The sequence below is a fragment of the Eptesicus fuscus genome, chromosome 17 (assembly GCF_027574615.1).
Source record: "Eptesicus fuscus isolate TK198812 chromosome 17, DD_ASM_mEF_20220401, whole genome shotgun sequence".
NCBI lineage: Eukaryota > Metazoa > Chordata > Mammalia > Chiroptera > Vespertilionidae > Eptesicus > Eptesicus fuscus.
In genome coordinates, this window is record NC_072489.1 from 11813741 (window position 1) to 11830990 (window position 17250).

General features: G+C 59.3%; 1 protein-coding gene across 4 annotated transcripts in view; it reads right to left on the reverse strand.

The window, feature by feature from the left end:
* Nucleotides 1-17250, reverse strand: part of ZMIZ1 (zinc finger MIZ-type containing 1) — a 219785-nt gene that overhangs the window by 146357 nt on the left and 56178 nt on the right. For all 4 annotated transcript variants that reach the window (XM_054728694.1, XM_054728695.1, XM_054728696.1 and 1 more), the window contains exon 3: nucleotides 10033-10121. The gene's annotated coding sequence lies outside the window, so the exon portion shown is untranslated. The remainder of the gene's footprint in view (nucleotides 1-10032; nucleotides 10122-17250) is intronic.

Below are 17250 nucleotides of genomic sequence, written 5' to 3' on the forward strand. Positions count from 1 at the left end.
TGTCACCACCCACTGGGAGGAACTTGGGTTGCTGGGACCTATGGTGTCCCTGTCGCTGACAAGCTTTCGGCTGGCCCGCGAGCTCAGGGTGGCGCCGAGTCTGTGTTAACCATCCAAAGTCATGGCGACTTGGGTCTACTCACCTTGGTGTCCTGACTCTCCCTTCGGCCCCCTTGAGAAAACAGCTAATCCTGGGCGTTAGCCCCAGCTGACACTAAGCTGGGTTTGGGCTGGGGGCTGCCCAGGGGGAGGTGTCATGGATCAGACATGCTGCACAATTGTTGGGGGCAAGGGCACTGACTCTGGGGCCAGCTGCCCAGTGCAAAGCCCAGTGTAACCATCCTGGGCAGGCCGATTCACCTCTCTGTGTCTGTTTCCACCTCCCGGAGTCGCTGTGATGACCATGAACTTCTGTAAGGAAAGTACGAGAGCAGCCCCTCCATGGGGTGCTGTCCTAGCGTTTGGAGCAGTAAGTATTACTACCCTGTTCCTCCCTGCACCTTAGGCTCAACACCACATCCAAAGGCAAACCCAAGGCCTCAGAGCACCTCCTGGAGGGAGGCGGAGGGTGGCGGGCGCTGTCCCTTAGCACTGCTCTCTCCAGCCCCAGCCACAGGCCTGCTAACCTGGCCCACATGCCTAATGGCAGCAGAGGGATCCCCCACGCCCCACCTCCAGCTCCGGGGGAGGGAAAAAGGAGGGCTCCTTCCTGGGCAGAGGTACCCAGCTTTGCCCGTGTTGCCAGCGATGGAATGACCCAGAGAGGGGCCATGCCAGCATCACCCTGTCTGCCACGGAGACACCGGCAGGCACCCATGTCTCTCTCCCTGCTTCGGGGTCATCATGGACAAAGCGCCCTTGGCTGGGATGCGTGACAGGAGTCTGGGCAGTTAATCCCAATGTGGTTGCCCTTAAAGGATACAAAATTCACCCTACCCCAACCCTTTGTCCATGGGATGCTCGCAGCTGGGCAGAGCTCCTTTCTCTGGCCTTCCTTTCTACAGATGAGGCCAGAGGGGTTGAGTGACTTGCTCAAGGGACCAGCAAGCTGGTGGTAGATCCTAGACCCCAAACCCCGTTCTCTGGGCTCCCAGGCCTAGCCCCACTTAGAGCTTCTCTCTCCAGCCCATAAAGGTGCCTGGCTGTCTGGGAGAAGATAAGTCATCAGCATGTGTGGGGTGAGGAATGGGTGTGGGCCCAGAGCTTCCACCAGCGGGAGGGGGTCAGAACAGGTCAGGGGCAGGGCAGCCCAGAGCTGAGGTCCCGCTTCCTCTCTCAAGAGGGCATGATTCCTGGCAGCAGCTCCCACGGGAAATAGTAGAAGCGCCACCCTTGGGAACATGGGGTGGGACGGGGGGTGCCTGGGCAGGGTTTCCTGTTGTGGGGGCGGTGGCCACTTACTGAGGCCCAGTGACCTGTGTGGCTGTGGCCCTGGGGCCAGGCCAGCATTGGGTTTCGCCTCATCCCTGGCTCAGACCCAGTTCACCCTGAGTCCCATCCTCCAGGCCCGCCCTGGCTTCCTGTCCCATAGGTCCCACCCAGCCTGGGAGGCAGGGAGGGCCCCGTGGAGCCTCCTCAGAAATGCCAAAGTTTTCTGGAGCAGGAGTGGGCAGGCCGCCCTGGCCTGCTCGGTGGCCTCTGACCTCTGATCTCAACCTCCAGCGATTTGTTTTCTAGCAGGAGGCCTTGGCAGAAGTACCACGGGGGTGTTTTCCTAGTAACTCACAACTTCAGACACAGCTGAGCAGGATCAGCCCCCTGCCCGCCCCGAGCAGTCGGATCACTGCTCCCCCAACTCTGGGCAGAGGGGCAGGGTCATTTTTGGGCCATGACGAAGGGACTAGGACAAGGAAGAAGCTGAAGCGGGACCCATTTCAGGCCTCCAAGGCAGGACTTCCTAGTGGTCAGAGATGAGCAGCTGTGTGGCAGGTCCTGCAGAGGGGTGGCCTCCCAGCCGGGCAGCACAGCCCCCACACTAGGGACAAGGTGACATCAAACCCTCATAGCAAGACCCCTTCATCCCACCCAGCTTCGCATGCCTGGGTCCTTAAAGTGCCAGCCGTCTGGGTGGGATGGGAGCTTGGCCCAGGGTGCTGTGGGCCCACCATGGTCTGGGCCTCAGGAGCTGGGCTCACCTGTCCTCCAGGAGGGTATGCTGGAGTGGAGAGGTTGGTGGCCTGGCCCAGTGAGGGGGAGCGGTTTGAACAGAGGCCCTCCCCTGCTTTCCTAGGGCACTGGCTACAGGAGGTCGTGGCAGCTCAGGTCTCTCTCAGGCTGCTCTGGAAACAGGTGCCTCAGAAAGCACTGCCAGCGCGAGCGGGACCCCTCCAGCTGCCTGTGGGCCCTCCATGGACAAAAGCCTCTCGTCGCTCAGTTTGGGGCTGAATGGGCTGGTCTTGTCTGAGAGCACCCCAGGGACAGGGGCAGAGCTGGGGTTCAGGGCTCCCGCCTGTACCAGGGGCACCTCAAGGACCTCCCCGTGAAGGCTGACAGCCAAACTCACAGCAGTCCCCGGGGCCATGCTGGGAAGGCGGGGCTGCCCAGCGCAGGACACTGCCCACACTACTCCCATCCAACAGGCGCTGGGCGGTCTGCGGACTCCGCTGAGCTTCTGCCTGGAGGGAGCAACTCTTGAGAGGGGCTCGGTCAGGAGGCTGAAGGCCTGAAGTGAGCAGGGTGGACCACAGAGCCAGGCTTCAGCCCACTGGGCGGCCAGGGCACAAGTTACCAGGAAGAGTTTCTAAGACAGCCATGTGCAGTACTGAGCCTCTTGACCCTGGGGGCATGCGAGGCCAGGCCAGGACACTCGGGCCTAGGCAGGCTTCCGGAACGCTGGCCCAGGAGCTTATAGCCACCCCAGGCCAGAATCCACCTGTCGTCATGGGCGGCAGGATGGCTGGCCTGTGTCACCAGCTCAGCCACTGGCCACCAGCTCCATCCCTTTTCTGTATGGGAGCTTCCCAGCTGGAACAGCCTTGAGCTCAGGAGCCAAGCCCGGTAGGACACCCTCAAATCTATCACAAGCGAGACCAGGTCTTCCCACGCTCCATGTGCTCAGACACCAGCCCACCTGAGGAAAAGTATGCCTAAGCTTCCCAAGAACCCAGGGCAGCCTGTGGGGTCTGCTAACCCTGACCCCCACCCCATGATGGCCCCTCTCCTGGGCGTCACCTTACCCTGGACCCGCAGCCCCGGAGATGCTGCTGGAGGTGGGCTGGGCAGGGCACATGTGTCTCACTGAGCACAGGCCTGGCACAGACTTGGCTGCCAGGAATGGTTTGTCAAAGAAGGAGAGGGGAGCACACGGACACAGGATGGGCCCTCAGAAGCATGGACCCAAGGCCACTACAGCCCCCTCCTCCACCAGGCCCGAGGGGCACTGTGCCCTTACAACAGGCCAGGCAAACCTGGAGGAAGGCAGAAGGACACCTGCCATTTCTCCTGAGGCTCTGCTGCCCAGAGGGGCGTGGGGAGGCCCCGGAGGCCCCAGAAGTCCCTTCGCTCTGCTGTTATCTGTTTGGGAAGCCTGGCTCCAGCTCCACCACTCTGAAGGAAGGGGACCCTGGGACCTGAGCCCCAGCTGCTCAGCCTACAAGGGACTCAGTGACATCTCTCCCCCTTGCCTGCCACCCCCTACCCAGCTCGGGGGTTCACCTCCTGGAATGGCAGCGGTGAGGACCAGGGTCTTTGCTCTATGAAAAATGGTCCTGCCCCTCCGACAGGAGGAAAGCATGGCAGGGGTATGGGATTCTGACAACCCCACGCCCCAGCCCGGCACAGGTCCTGGCACACAGTAGGTGCTCCATCTGTTGACTTAAGCAGAGGCTTGCTGGACACATGAGGGAAGGCCTGACGTGGGCTTTCCTGCCGAGGGGTCAGGGCTCAGCAGCCACTCCGGGGACACGACAGACAGTGGCCATGCCCACATGTGCCCCTCTCTCTGGCCAGGGCTCTGCCTCTTTGAGCTCCCCTTGGACAGAGAGTCCCTGCCCTCTCTGTTTCGGGGCTGGGAGCGTTCTCTGTAGTCAGCAAGTCTAATACCTTCTCTTGACAGGTGGAGGTGGGGAGCCAGGGAGAGCAGGGGATCAGAGCAGGGCCATTCCCAGGCCAGGCCTCCTCACACCGAATCCAGAGGCCCAAGAACTGCATGCCCGGCTCAGGGCTGCCCTCTGTCCCCGCGATCTTCACGTCGCCGCCCACGCCTGTGTGGCCCCCTCCCCTGGCTCCATGTCTTAGCTGCCTGGCTACAGCCAGCCTGAACTGCTTACTTAAACAAACAGGGAAAGTGGCCACGTGACTGGCTAAGGTTTCCTAGACCAGGGACACACACACACACACACACACACGCACGCACACACACACACACACACACACACACACACACGCACACGCACACTCGCTGCAGGTCAGGTGGTTGGTTATGTGGCCCAGCAGGGCAGGGACTGGGCTGGCTCAGGTTTCTTGTCTCTGAAGGACAAGTGATCGGCCTGCCTTTCCTCACCCAAAAGAATGCCTTCTCCAAACACTTGTTTTCTGCTTCCTGGACACGCCAGGGACGTGCTGGATGGGAATGGGGGGGAGTGCGGGGAGAAGGGGGAGTGGAGGGAAGGACACACGCCTCCTGGCCCTCGGTCTGGTGTTTTCCTTCCGCCCTCCCCACCCAGAGGGCAGATGCCTGCTGGGAAACTGTGGTGGCCCAGCGGCTCTCCGGCTCTCCGGCTCTCGGCTCTCACGCAGGGAGAATCCAGAGCCCAGAACGCGGATGTGGGGCAGGAGGGGAGCCGAGGTTTTCTCCGAGGGAGACAGAGACAGGCCTGTAAGGCCTTGCACCCGGAGCAGCGGTTTGCCAGTTGGACTCCACAGCCCGGCCCCGGGCGTCCAGGGAACGAGAACGGTGGAGAAGGGAGCTTCCAGTCCACCTGGCAGAGCACGGCTGCCTTTGGGCTGCTGTTTGGGAAAGGTCTGGCCACGTGACTGGCTACGGTTTCCTAGACCAGGGTCTTGAGGGCTGCTCTAGCTTTGGGGGGTCTATGCCTCAGATGCCCCCACAGACTGGCAGCCTGTCATCACAGCCCTGAGGCGAGCCACCTCTCCTGGCAGGCAGGGCTGAGACCTGTTCCAGGTGGACCACGCACCAGCTCTGTGGGGGGCGGGGGGAGGGCGTCTGAGTGGCTTCCATCCCCCCCGCCTCAAGCCGGGCCCCGACCCTAGCAGCAGCGCTGCAGAGGCGCCTGGGGCAGGGCACGAGGAGGTGAGGGGCATGGCCAGAGCTCCCGAATAAGAACCAAGCCCCTCTCCTATGCTGTCTCACTACGTTCTCACCACAGCCCTATGAGGCGGTCATGTTGTCACCCCGTTTACAGACGGGGGGTCAGCAACCTGACTGCCACGGTTGGTAAGGGTTGGATCAGGAGCTGCACCCAGAGAGGCCAGCTCTGGCGTTCGTGTCCTACCAGTTCCCGGGGTACCAGAGGCCGGCGCCTGGACAGGGCTGGGCACAGAGCTCTAAGCAGATACTCAGGGCCAGGCCCTCATTCTCCAGGGACGCACACCCAGCCAGCCCCTCCTCCTCCTCCGCCTGTCCCACCACTCGGAGCAGCCCTGGCACGTGGCTTTGTGAAGGGCTCTAGGATGGAAGAGGAAGAGGTGGAGACATAAAAGAGAAGAAAATGTGGGGAAGGGGAGAACGTGGGGTACAAACAAGAACAGAGAGAGAGAGAGAGAGAGAGAGAGAGAGAGAGAGAGAGAGAGTTAGGGTGGGGTGGGAGATAGTGGAGAAAAATCGGAAATGGAAGAACAGCAAGAGTGAAAGAGAGAAGGAGTGACAGAGAAATGGAGAGAGAAGATGGGAGAAACAGCACTGGGAAAGAGGGCAGGAAGGAGGGAGGGAGGAAGGAGAGGGGCAGGGAAAGCAAAGCCAGAGAGAACAGAGGCGAACAGAGGGAAGAAGGAGCAGCTCGAGAGGAAGAAGGGAAGGAAGGAAGGAAGGAAGGAAGGAAGGAAGGAAGGGAGGGAGGGAGGGAGGGAGGGAGGGAGGGAGGGAGGGAGGGAGGGAGGGAGGGAGGGAGGGAGGGAGGAAGGGAGGGAGGAAGGAAGGAAGGAGAGGAGGTGGGAGGTGACCCACAGGGAAGGGCCAGAGGATGGAGCGAGCAGGAGCGAAGGAGAAAGACACAGGCAGAGGGAGGTCAGGGCAGGAGAGGGCCTTGGTAACGGGAGAGACAGAGAGAAAGCACAGCCGCCCACCGAACATTAAATACCTAACAGGAGATGACAAATCAAATGGGAATTACTGCGGTAAAAACATAATTAGAAACTTGATTGAAGTTAAACAGAATTTACATAACACTGCAAATTAACTTTACACGGAAACTATTCACGGGGAAGGCAATGAAAAGGCATTTCATTAGTAATCTATATTTAAACAATAGGCACAATGGAGCCTTCTGATGAGGAACTTGGTGCCTTCAATCTGAGCGAATGCCCAAGGCCAGGGGGGGACAGAAGGCAGTGGGAGCTCCAAGAGGAAGTGGGCGGGGTCCAGGTCGGCTGGGTGGGGGTGGGTGGACACAGTAAGCCAGATCAGATTCTGGTGTAGGTTCTGCCCTTGACTTGCTGTGTGGCCATGGCCTAGTGTCTTACCTTCTCTGGCCCTCTGTTTCCTCACCTACAAAAGGAGGAAGCTGGAGAGCGGGTTTACGTGGCCTGCAGGGCCGGATATTGTAGAAGAACCCGGGAGGTGGCAGAGGGCAGCGGGCAAGAGTGCTCAGGATTCAGACAGACCTAGTTCACAGCTCCACCCCCACCACTAATTAGCTCTGGCATCATGCCAGCTTCGCCCTCTCCGGCCCTGATTTACCCATCTGCTCAATGGGGATATGTCCACGCGTGCCCAACGTCACACAGGCGGGGGGCGGGGGAGGGCGGATTTAGGGAGATATCGGTGGGGACAGGCTTAAAGAAAAGTGAGTCTAAGGCACAGGATTACTTGTCCCATCCGAGGGGCACACTAATGAGATGACCGGGGCGGCCTGCCATGGAGCACGCATCATCCGAGCAGCTTCCCTCAGCTCCCCCACCCAGTCCCCGAAGCAGCCAGAGGCAGACATCCCTGAGGGACTCAGGGGTCACAAAGTCCCTGCTGGGCTCCCCCTCCTAGTCTCAGTGTGGAGAAGTCTCCCAAGCCTCCCCCACACCCCAGTCCCATCAGCCTCTGGCGGTCGGGCTGGTCCGTGCCCCTGCAACCCCCCGGCGGTGTGGTGTGCATGCTCCTCCCACCCTCATCCCACCCGGAGCACCACGCTGAGCACTGGCCCACCCTATCCTCAAGGCCGGTTCAGGGACAGGGGCCTCTCGCAGGCGCCGTGAACGGGCCGGGCCCCTCTCTCCACTGAGAGCTGAGTGCCAAGTGAGAAACACAGCAGACGCACAAGGGCGGACGCCTTCCCCCGACCCCCGACCCCCAACGCACACACCTGCCCACCAAAGGCAGAGCGCTCGGCTGCTCTAACTGCTGGGCATCAGCAGGCAGCTCTGACGCGCACTCACAGTCCTCGAAGTTTCCACAGTTTCTTTTAAGATCAAGGATCCAGACAGTGCTTAGGGGTTCAATAGGGAGGTGTTGGGTGCCCTTCCCCCTGCAGGCAGCCACCTCTAGAGCCAGTGTTTTCAGACAAGCACTCCAGGCAAAGGGGAGGCCTCAGGGGCCCAAGAGCCCCAGAGAGGAGGGAGGAGGTCAGGAGAGGGAGGGGAAGCTTCTTAAAAGAAAGCGCCAAGTATGCAGACCTCAGGGCAAGAGGTTCGGCTGAGCCCAAGGAATGCCCGCCAGAGTGACAGGGAGGGTCCCGCACATGAGCAAACCCACAGCCCAGCCAGACACCCAGGGCCTGGGCCCCTGTGTGGCCAGGTGTGGAAGCTGCTCTGGTCCCTTCTCCCTCCCTACCACCTCTCTCCACACATGGCTCATTTTATTGAGGCCTCTGAGCCTTCGTTAATGCTGTTCCCTCTGCCTGAGGCGTCCTTTCCCTCTTTGCCAGCAAAACCTTCCCCATCCATGAAGAGCCCGCTGTCTCAGTTCTCCTCCCTGCCTGGCTACACCTTCTCGGTCTGCTTACTGCCCACCCCCCTCCTTCCCTCCCTCCAGGGGCTGGGTGCCCGGTGACAGTCACACAGACTCAGGCTGTGGTCTGCTCTAGCTCCACTCCCTCCCGCAACAGCATCCATACACGACAGCTACCACATATGTACCTCCAGTCGGGACGCACGCTGCCTCCCAGACTCATCCATCCGACTGCCTGCTCAGCCCTTCCACTTGGAAGCCTCAAAGCCATCGCAAACGTAACTTGTCTAAACACAGCTCCTCGCTTCCTTCAGCCTCCCCTGCCGTCAGCCCTGGCTGAGTAAACGGACCCTCTCTGCTCTGCCAGGGCTCCAGTCTCACACCCAGAGCCTTCCTCGACTCTCCCCCTCTTCTCTCATCCTCTACCTCGAATCCACCGGCCGCAAGCTCGGCCGCAAGATCTTTAAATTATATTCAGACTCAATGGCTTCCCAACCACCTCTCCCCCTACCGCCGCCACCCCTGCCTGGATGTGGCCCGCAGCCTCCCAGCCATCCCCGGGCTCCCCTCTTGCCCGTCTACATGAGGGGGTCCCCAGGCTCTCTCTGCCTTCTCCTTCTACCCCCCACTTCACTCCAGCCTCGTGACTTCTCTGCCACTTCCTTGAGCACCCCAAGTGCACCCCAGTCCCTACCTCCTTGGGTTCAGGTCTCTGTTCCAATGCCACCTGGTCAGAGGCCTCCCTTGACCATCCTTTGTCAAAGATCACTTTACTCCACCTGCAAACGCGGTTACTTTACTTAGTTAACTTCCCTTCTAGAAATTTAGCATCACCGGACATGTTATATACCACGTTCGGAGTATTTATTGTCCATTTCTGCTCGTGAGAATGGAAGCGCCGTGAGGAAAGGAAATTTTGTCAGTTTTTCCCAGCTCAGAGACTTTCCCAGGAAACATTGGGGCGTGAATAAGTGAACAGTGCCTCTTCCCCCGGGAAGCCTTCCCCGAATGCCTGCCTGCCGAGCCGGCACACGGCCCCTCCCCGTGCAGGCAGACACTACGCAGGCCTTGAGCACTGAGCTGATGGAGGTGGGTCTGGCTCTGGGACCAGGTGTCCCCCTCCATCGCTGACTGCACTTTTTCAGGGCAGGGCTGGATCTGATCGTCTTCAAAAGCCAGCCCTCAGCGTGGGCCGGGCCTGGTGTAAGCGGTGAGTGAATTAATGAGTAAACGGATGGTTAGAAGATGGGTGGATGGGTAGATGAGCAGATGGACAGATGAAGGAGTAAATGGAAGGATGGTTGGATGGGAGGATGGAGAGAAAGCTGGCTAGGTGAGTGGATAAGCGGTGGGTGGATGGACAGGCCCAACACAGGCACACAAGTAAGACTGGCAGTTAGTTGCGTGGGATCGACAGCTGGACTTCTCTGGGGAGGACAGGCCAGACCAGTGCCGTGCAGTCCAAGTGTAGAAGCTGATATGGCAAATGGGATACAGCAGAGCTGCTCCGATGTGGCCAGAGCTGGCTGCGGACCCTTGGCAAGCCCATTAACTTCCCTGTGCCTTGGTCTTGTGGTCTAAAAATACCGATAACAATTCTTACGCAGAGAAATCCCTTTGGAGTTTAAATACTACCACAGCCACAGCCACAGCTCCAGTGAGATGCCTCTCAGCCAAGCCTGCATTAGGAACCCTCTTCCCAAGCCCCGAGGGGCCCTGCTGACCTCGTGGCCTCCATGCTACTCCCACCAGAGCCGGGACCCCTGATTCAGAGTTCTCAAGAATTAGGGGACCCATTTTAGAGATGGACAAACTGAAGCCCAGCAGCACTTTGTGCTGGACACACAAGGAGGTGCAAGAAGCCTGCAGCCTGGGTCAGGAAAGGCTGGGGGAAAGTCTGGCCACCGCGCCCCCGGCCAGGTCTCAGGAGAAGGCTCAGTGGCCTGGGCATCAGGGCGCCGGGGATCTGGTGTTACCTTTCTAGGTCTGGCAGCGGAGTGATGGACCTCGGCTCTTTTCACACCCCTCGCAGCATTGGCCTGACGCCAACGGCCTCCTCCTCGTCCTGGGGACACAAGAGAGACGGACACGTGTGAGCAGCCAGGGACAGACAGCCGCCCACGGCCTCCCACCTCTGCTCCCACCGCTGGCTCTGGGCGCCTCTTGGGCCCCTGAAGCAGCTCCCCAGCCTGCGCACGCCAAGCCAACGCCTCCTAGCAGGAGTCTTAAAAATGTGGTCAATATATCTGTTTTGCTTCTTCTGGGGCTCAGGGGCTTTGTGCTGTCTCTTTCTTCCTGGTGAGAAAAGCAGAGAGCCGTGGCCCCCCCGTGCGGCCCCCTGTGCGCCCGGGCAGGGGGACGGGAGAAGTGGCGGGTATTTTTAGCGGCCTAAGAGCCCCGCAGTGTTCCCTCGCTGGGCCTGCCTGGCTCCGGGGAATTATCTCACACGGCCGGCAGCCACTTCCAAAGCCACTCTGTGACCCCTGCCTGAATTCCTTCCTCATTATGAATCGCTCACCAGACCTCTGACCACACTCGGAGCCATTTTATGTGCGCGCACCTCCCCGCAGAACCGGCTGGCGTCCCGCCTCCCCCGCGTGCAGGGCCACGCGGTTTGCTTACAGCTGACGGGAAGCTCAGAACCAGAGTTTAAAACAGAGACGAGCCCTGGCCATCACTCATTTTGCGTTCCCCGAAGTTCAGGCCTTGGTGACTCTTGGTCCTCGCTGAGTCCTATCTGAGCGATGACTTAATATTTATCTTTACTTCAACTCGCTTTTTTTTTTTTTTTTAGCTCCAATCTGGTCTTGTCCAACGCAATCATATCCGTGAAATAGCTGGTTTGATATGCTAGGTATATATTTCTAATACACCTTGATAAATATTTAACTAAGGAAACAAAAATATACGCTCTTTCGGGCACTAATTCTAGAAACTTTTCACAGGTTACCGGGGTTCCGAAGGCCAAGCTCTGGCAGACTCACTATTGTTTATCGACCCTCTTCTGTGCGGAAGGAGAGAGGCATGGGAGGGGTGCTTGGTAGACAGGACCCCAGAAAAGTTAGCAAATAAGGGCACGGGAGGGGAGGGGCCGAGCCAGCGAGCATGCCGTGTTTAATGCTGTCCTTTCTTCCCACCGCTGGGCGAGACCCTTCACCCAGCGTGGACTCTGCTGTGAGAACCTAGGCACTGGGCTCCAGGCCTTGTGAGTGAATTGGCCCCAGGAGGGGACCACCCAGCGCAGGACGCCAGGCCATGCAGGGCTGCCGAGGGTCCGAGATGCGTCTCTCCCAGGTGCCCTGAGGCCTCCGGTTCCCCTTGGCCCCTTTCCTTTCGACTCCCCCAGGCCGGAGTTGGTCAGCAGGGGCTGGAAGTCTATCCCCCTCTGGTTAGATTCGGAAGCACAGAACGCAGTCCTGGGCTCCACCATCTGAGCTCCTGCCCTCAGCTCCTGTGAGCTTCTGGGGTGCCCTCCCTCTGGCTCCCTATGTGCCTGGGTCCCCTGGGGGTGCCTTCGGGGGTAGATCCTAGTGACCCCAGAGGCCCCACCTTGAGAGTCTCAGGCCCCGCTGAACTTCTCTGACTCCTCCAGCTCTGCCCATGGCTGGAGACCCCGGCTGGGCCCCTCTGCGGAGAACAGGATGTGGTATCAGGAGGTGAAAGAGAGTGTGGGGTCGGGGTGGGGAGTGGCCTCGGGACGAGACTTCCTGAAGCCAGATCGGTTTACCAGTCAGTTGGGCCCAGGACGGCACAGCTGTGAGTTATAAATGTCCCTGTCAGAGCCCGGGACAAGAGGCCCTGCTGCCAGTGGAGGCGCCAGGGCCCACGGCTCCACTCCTCCGGGGCCTCCCAGCCAAGGGCCCGCCCTCCCCAAGGGCCCAGCCCTCGGACCTCTGGGCTCTCTTCGCTCCTCTCTAATACCGCCACCCCTCCCCCACTCCCCGCCCCTCCAGCTACCGCAAGAGCTCTGAGGGCAGGGGCCAACCTGGGCCTCCACCAGGCACTAAACCCGGGACTCGGCACACAGCCAGCCAGCCTGGTGGCAGCCTCAGGGGCAACTGTTCCAACTCAGCAACCTGCTCCCCAACGGCCCCTGCGCCTGCCCACGGGGCACACACAAGATGGGGAGCAGGGAGGAGGGAGAGGACAGGGCCCCAGCCTACAGCGCAGGGGCCCCTGCACATCTGGGGTCTCCTCCAGGAGACCTTCCCTGAGGTCCCATTCTCTTCGCCTGCCCCCCCTCAGGCTTCCTCAGCCTGGGCTGCAGGCTGCGTCTGGGGTGCTCGGAGGCAGGCTGTCTACAGGGAGAGAGCTGGGTCCCTCCAGCTCCCAGGCCCAGGCCCACCTCCTGCCGGGGCCGAAAGCGGGCAGGCCAGCGCCAGCCCTGAAAATACAATAACGGTGACAGAAACAAGCAGGTCCAGGTGGGCAGGACCTGAAGCTTACACTATTCCGGAGGCCCTCTTTAGAAATAGACATAAAATCACAACTGAATATTTAGAATGAGAAAGTAAATGACGACAAATTCCCAGAGCCTTGGGAATCCTGGCCCCTTTCAACCGCTACCGGAAATGCTTACCCAGAAACGCACCTCCCAGCAACCTGCCCTCCCACTTGGCACCCTCCGCAGCTGCCAGGAAAACGCCCACCCTGGCCACGCAGTGCAGGGGAGGGGCTTGGAGGCTGAAGCTCTGTGGTGACCCGGTATGTCCACCCCTAACCAGTGAGAGTGCTGAAACTGATGACAAGAGCGGTACCTCACATTGTAGACCTTCATCTGGTAGTGTTCAACGTACTGTATGTGAATTAACTCACTCAATCTAACCACAACCTACGAGGTAGGCACTATACCCATTTTAACAGATGAGAATACAGACACAGAAAGGTTTAGAAAGCAGCCCAAGGTCACACAGCATGGCCCAGATAGCCTGGCCTCGCCCGGTGCTGTTAGGAACCTCCTCCTCACTGCTGCCCTGGAGGGCCCGGGAGAGTGTCCGTCTCTCAAGGCTCCAGCAGCAGCAGCCACCAAGGGCCGACGCGGGTTAAGCCCCCTCTGATTAAACCATTCCTCCGTTCCACACGAATGCTTACAGACCCGCACCGAGATACCGAGATCTTGATAGTGTAGGGCCTCGTGCTTGCCTTGCTCCGCCAGGGCACGCTGGGGTCCTCTCTAGGGGCAGAAGTGGGCCCACCTTGACGTTCTGAGGCTGGGGGGTGTCCTAGAGATGAATTGAACAGCCTCAACGGGACCCCTGCCCAGGGGTAGGGAGAGGGGGCGGGTTTGCTGAAGGTCCTGCAGCGTGCGGTCCAACTCTCTCATTTTACCAACAGGAAAAGGGTGGCTTGGAGAAGTGACTGGTCAAGGGGTCACCCAGCGAGTGGAGGCACCATGTGAGGTCTGAGGCTCGTCTCCACGGGGGTGGGGCAGGTCACCGGCAGCCTGGGGGTGGCCAAGGCCAGGCGCTGGTGGGCCAGGCTGGCCAGGCAGCAGAGGGAGGAGGCAGCCTGCCTTTTGGCCTCCTCGGAGCAGTGCCTTTGTTTTCTCTCTTTGTTTTCCATCTGCCCAGCCCCCGTGGCCTTCCCGGCTTCCCCTGATTGTGTGCAGGGCGATAAAAGGGCAGATGAGCGGGAGATCGCTGGCGGCAGTGGGGTCACCTCGCACAGACACAGTGGCGGCGGGCGGGTGGGTGGCCGAGGGGGGCCCTGGGCGGGTCATCGGGCTCTCCACCAGCTGCACTGAGCGCTCCTCTCCGGGGCGCTCTGCCCGCGGCTCTGAGGCCCCTCCCAGCAACCCTGGAAGGAAAGCATGACAGTCTCCAACTTACAGAGGAGGAGCCGGAGGTTCCAGAAAGCACAGCCTGACCTCTGGGATTTCCATCAGGCCATGCCAACCCTGGCCCTGACCGCTTTGGCCGCCCAGGTGACACCTGGCCTAGTCAAAGCCATTTTCCCTTTACGTCTAAAACTGGCCGTCACAGACTGCTCAGGAGAGAGAGAAAAAGGCCAGTCAGGGACTCACCCACCAATGCCTGGGGAGCTGGGCCAGCCAGGGAGTCCCCGAAAAGTCACTCATCTGCCCCTGGTCACAGGGGTGAGATGCAGCAGTCTGACTTCCTGGCTTCCCCGAAACAGAGCCCCATTTAAACTGACTCTGAAAGCCAGTGATTTCTCTGTGGTGGGCTAATTCCTGCTGATTGCAGGGCCGAGGAGAGGAGGGCATGACCCCGGGGGCCTGTCATCCTGGGTAGGGGATGGGGCAGTGGTGGCCTGCAGACCAGGCTAGGGACTGGCCAACCCTGCCCTGGGGTCCCTCTGCTGCCCTTGGCCTCCTCCACCTGCTCTCCTGACCTGATGCTCTCAGACCCTCCCCGAGTGTGTCCCCAACTTCAGTTACTAGATCCTGTAAGCCACATCCTGTGTTCCACCTCAATTATTTACATATTGTTATTTAAATCATTTCGAACCAACCACTTTCTTTTTAGTGAGCCAAGGCAATACAGTCTGTAAAATTATGGGCTTTTTTTCTAATTCACACAAAAATACATAGTGTTACGGTCTGGAAACCAGAGCCTTGCATACGTGCTGGCGTCCACCGTGCACAGGCCCGGGCTGGTGCGGCTGGGGGAGTGAGGCTTGGAAAGGGAGCCGGGGGGCTGTGGGAGCAGAGCCCTGTGCTGGACGGGGAAGTGGGAGGAAGCAGAAGTTTCCAGAAGGGTACGAGAGGGTTTGGTTTGCGCCATAGGCTTTGACCAGGCAACCTCTTCCCCTCACTTGGGATGGAGTTGGGCCCAGATATTTCTCTAGCTGCAGATAAAGCCATCGCCCTGCAAATTCCTCCTGACAGTGCTCCATACAGTGGGGTGAGCGCTGGAGGGGTAGCCCAAACACGTGGCCGGGGGTCTGTCTCTACCACTGCCTTTCTGGGGGATGCTGGGCCTCCCTGAGCCTCAGTGTCTACATCTGTACAGAATAGTGTGTGAACCAAAGATTCCTCCCAGCTCGATCAGTCAAACCGCGCCCCCCGAGCCCGGACAACACGCCCTGCTTCTGGTGATCCCCGAGCCTCAGACAGACCCTCTATCAACCCTCGGGGACCTCCCTTGACCCTCTCCTCTAACACCTGATCGGAGGGAGGCCTCGAGTGGTATCTGGGGTGAGAAGGGGAGACAGGGCCGTCCTGTGTGATAGCTATAAAATTAGATAATCAGCTAATTACCAGCAAATTAGCATCCCATCTTAACATAGAACAAATATAGTATTTACGTAAAAGTTGTTAGGAGTTTCTCTCTTTTTAATTAGCAGAAATAAATGCAAAATGAATGGTAATTAGGCAGCTGATGGATTCGGTAGTACAATTATGCCTACAGCAGTGCCCCAATCCTTAAACGCTGCGGCTGCAAGCTCCCGAGGAATCAGAGGAACCTATTTATACAGTTTATTTATAAAACAAAGTTAGCAGGAACAGAGCGAAGAGGCCTGGGCACTGCTGGGGGAGGGGTCTGCGCTGCAGGGCAGGGCCCTGGGTGGAGAGGGAGCGTCAGTGCCCAGGGAATGGGGGGCTGGGCTGCTTAACATTGGCCTGAGACTGTGCCCCACCAAGGCCCCACGTGTGTCTATTTCAGGCCCCACACGTGTCGGGGAGAATGACCTCCCTGTCAGGAAGTAGGCTGGAGTGGTGCGGAGGGGCTGGGAGCAGCTGTTCCATGCACTCCTGTCTTTCTCTTTCCCTCGCCTTGGTCCCCATTCCTCTCTTCTTTGCTGGCCCCATTCACTGAGCACTTCTCTACGCTGTACCCTGATGCATAGTCTTCTAGAACGTTCTCCCTTTCCTCCAGGAACTCAAGGGGATCCAGGTCTAGGAGCAATGCACCCAACAGTACTATTAATGGTTAAGTTCCAGACCAGTGGAGCACCCAGTGGGAGTCTATGGGCAGGAGTCCTGCGGGGAGGCAGCCCAAGAGTTGGGTTTTGAAGGACGTGTAGAAGTTTTCGGAGGTGGGAGGTCGCCAAAGAACCTACATATGCAAAGGCAGGGAGGTAGCAAATAGCATCCCGAGACTGTGGCAAAGAGCACCAGGGGTGTGGAGGCTGGAGGAACAAGCCGGGTCTCGTTGTGATGGGTCCTGGATGCCAAGCTAAGGATTTGGACTTGATCCTAGAAGGCGCGGAAAGGTCTGAACGGAGGGAGGGAATGGAGCACCCTTCCCACACACAGCTCTAGCCTAGCTTCCCCTCCCCCACGCGCAGAGCCAGGAGAGGGCCAGGTCGGCAGGCCATTAGAGGCAGCTGGTACAACTCAGCAGAGCAGGCATGGAGCAGGAGGCTAACCTGATTAGGAGGGACAGGAGGTTTGTCTGTGGGGGAGGGTAACCGCACTGGGGGCAAAGGGAAAGGGGGGGGTATGCTGGGCCACTGGGTCTCCTGAGGGAGGGGCCTATCTCCCCTAGAACTGAGCCCCCAGCCCTGACTGCTGGGGGAGGGGAGCAGCACTCCCTGAGAGCTGCCCCCCCCCCCTTTCCAGCTCAAACCCCTGCTCCACCATTGCCAAGTGGTGTGACCTTGAAGAGCCACTCCCAACTCCAGGCCACACATTCTTGTCTCTAAAACAAAGGCCTGAATTAGAATTCCTGAGAGGCGGTGGCAAATTCAGCCCACAGTCCTATCCCGTACAGTTTCTTAGAACCCTGTGACTTTTACGGGTTTAGGTGAGGCGGGCACTTTCCAGTGTGCCAGTCCCTGCCAAGCCCTCCTGCCTTGCCCCAGCCCAGTTCACAGGCTGCCTGGCATGCTGCAGGCACGGAGCTGAGACCCCTGCTCAGTGACCCACACGGCAGTCTGGGCTCAGCAGACAGAAAGCTCAGGGGTGGGGAACGGGTGGGAGAAAGTCTGGTAGGAAGAGGGGCTTCCCTGTGGGACAGATGGGAGCACAAAGGCCGCACTCAGGCCACCAGGGCTGGTCTCAGCACCAGCAGCCCTTTCCCAATCCAGTGGCTGCCCTTGACTCAGGCTGCCCTCCTCTAAATTGGGAACAAAAACAGCTGCCCACCCAAGCTCTAGGGTCATCAAAAAGCTCAAACAGGTCCTGACTCCTGGCAGTGATCTGAAAGGCAAAGCCCTGCCTAGCGGTTTAGCCTTGACTTTGATGGCAGAGGTTCCCAAGGACTTCACAGAGGGAAGTTCCCGCTCTCCAG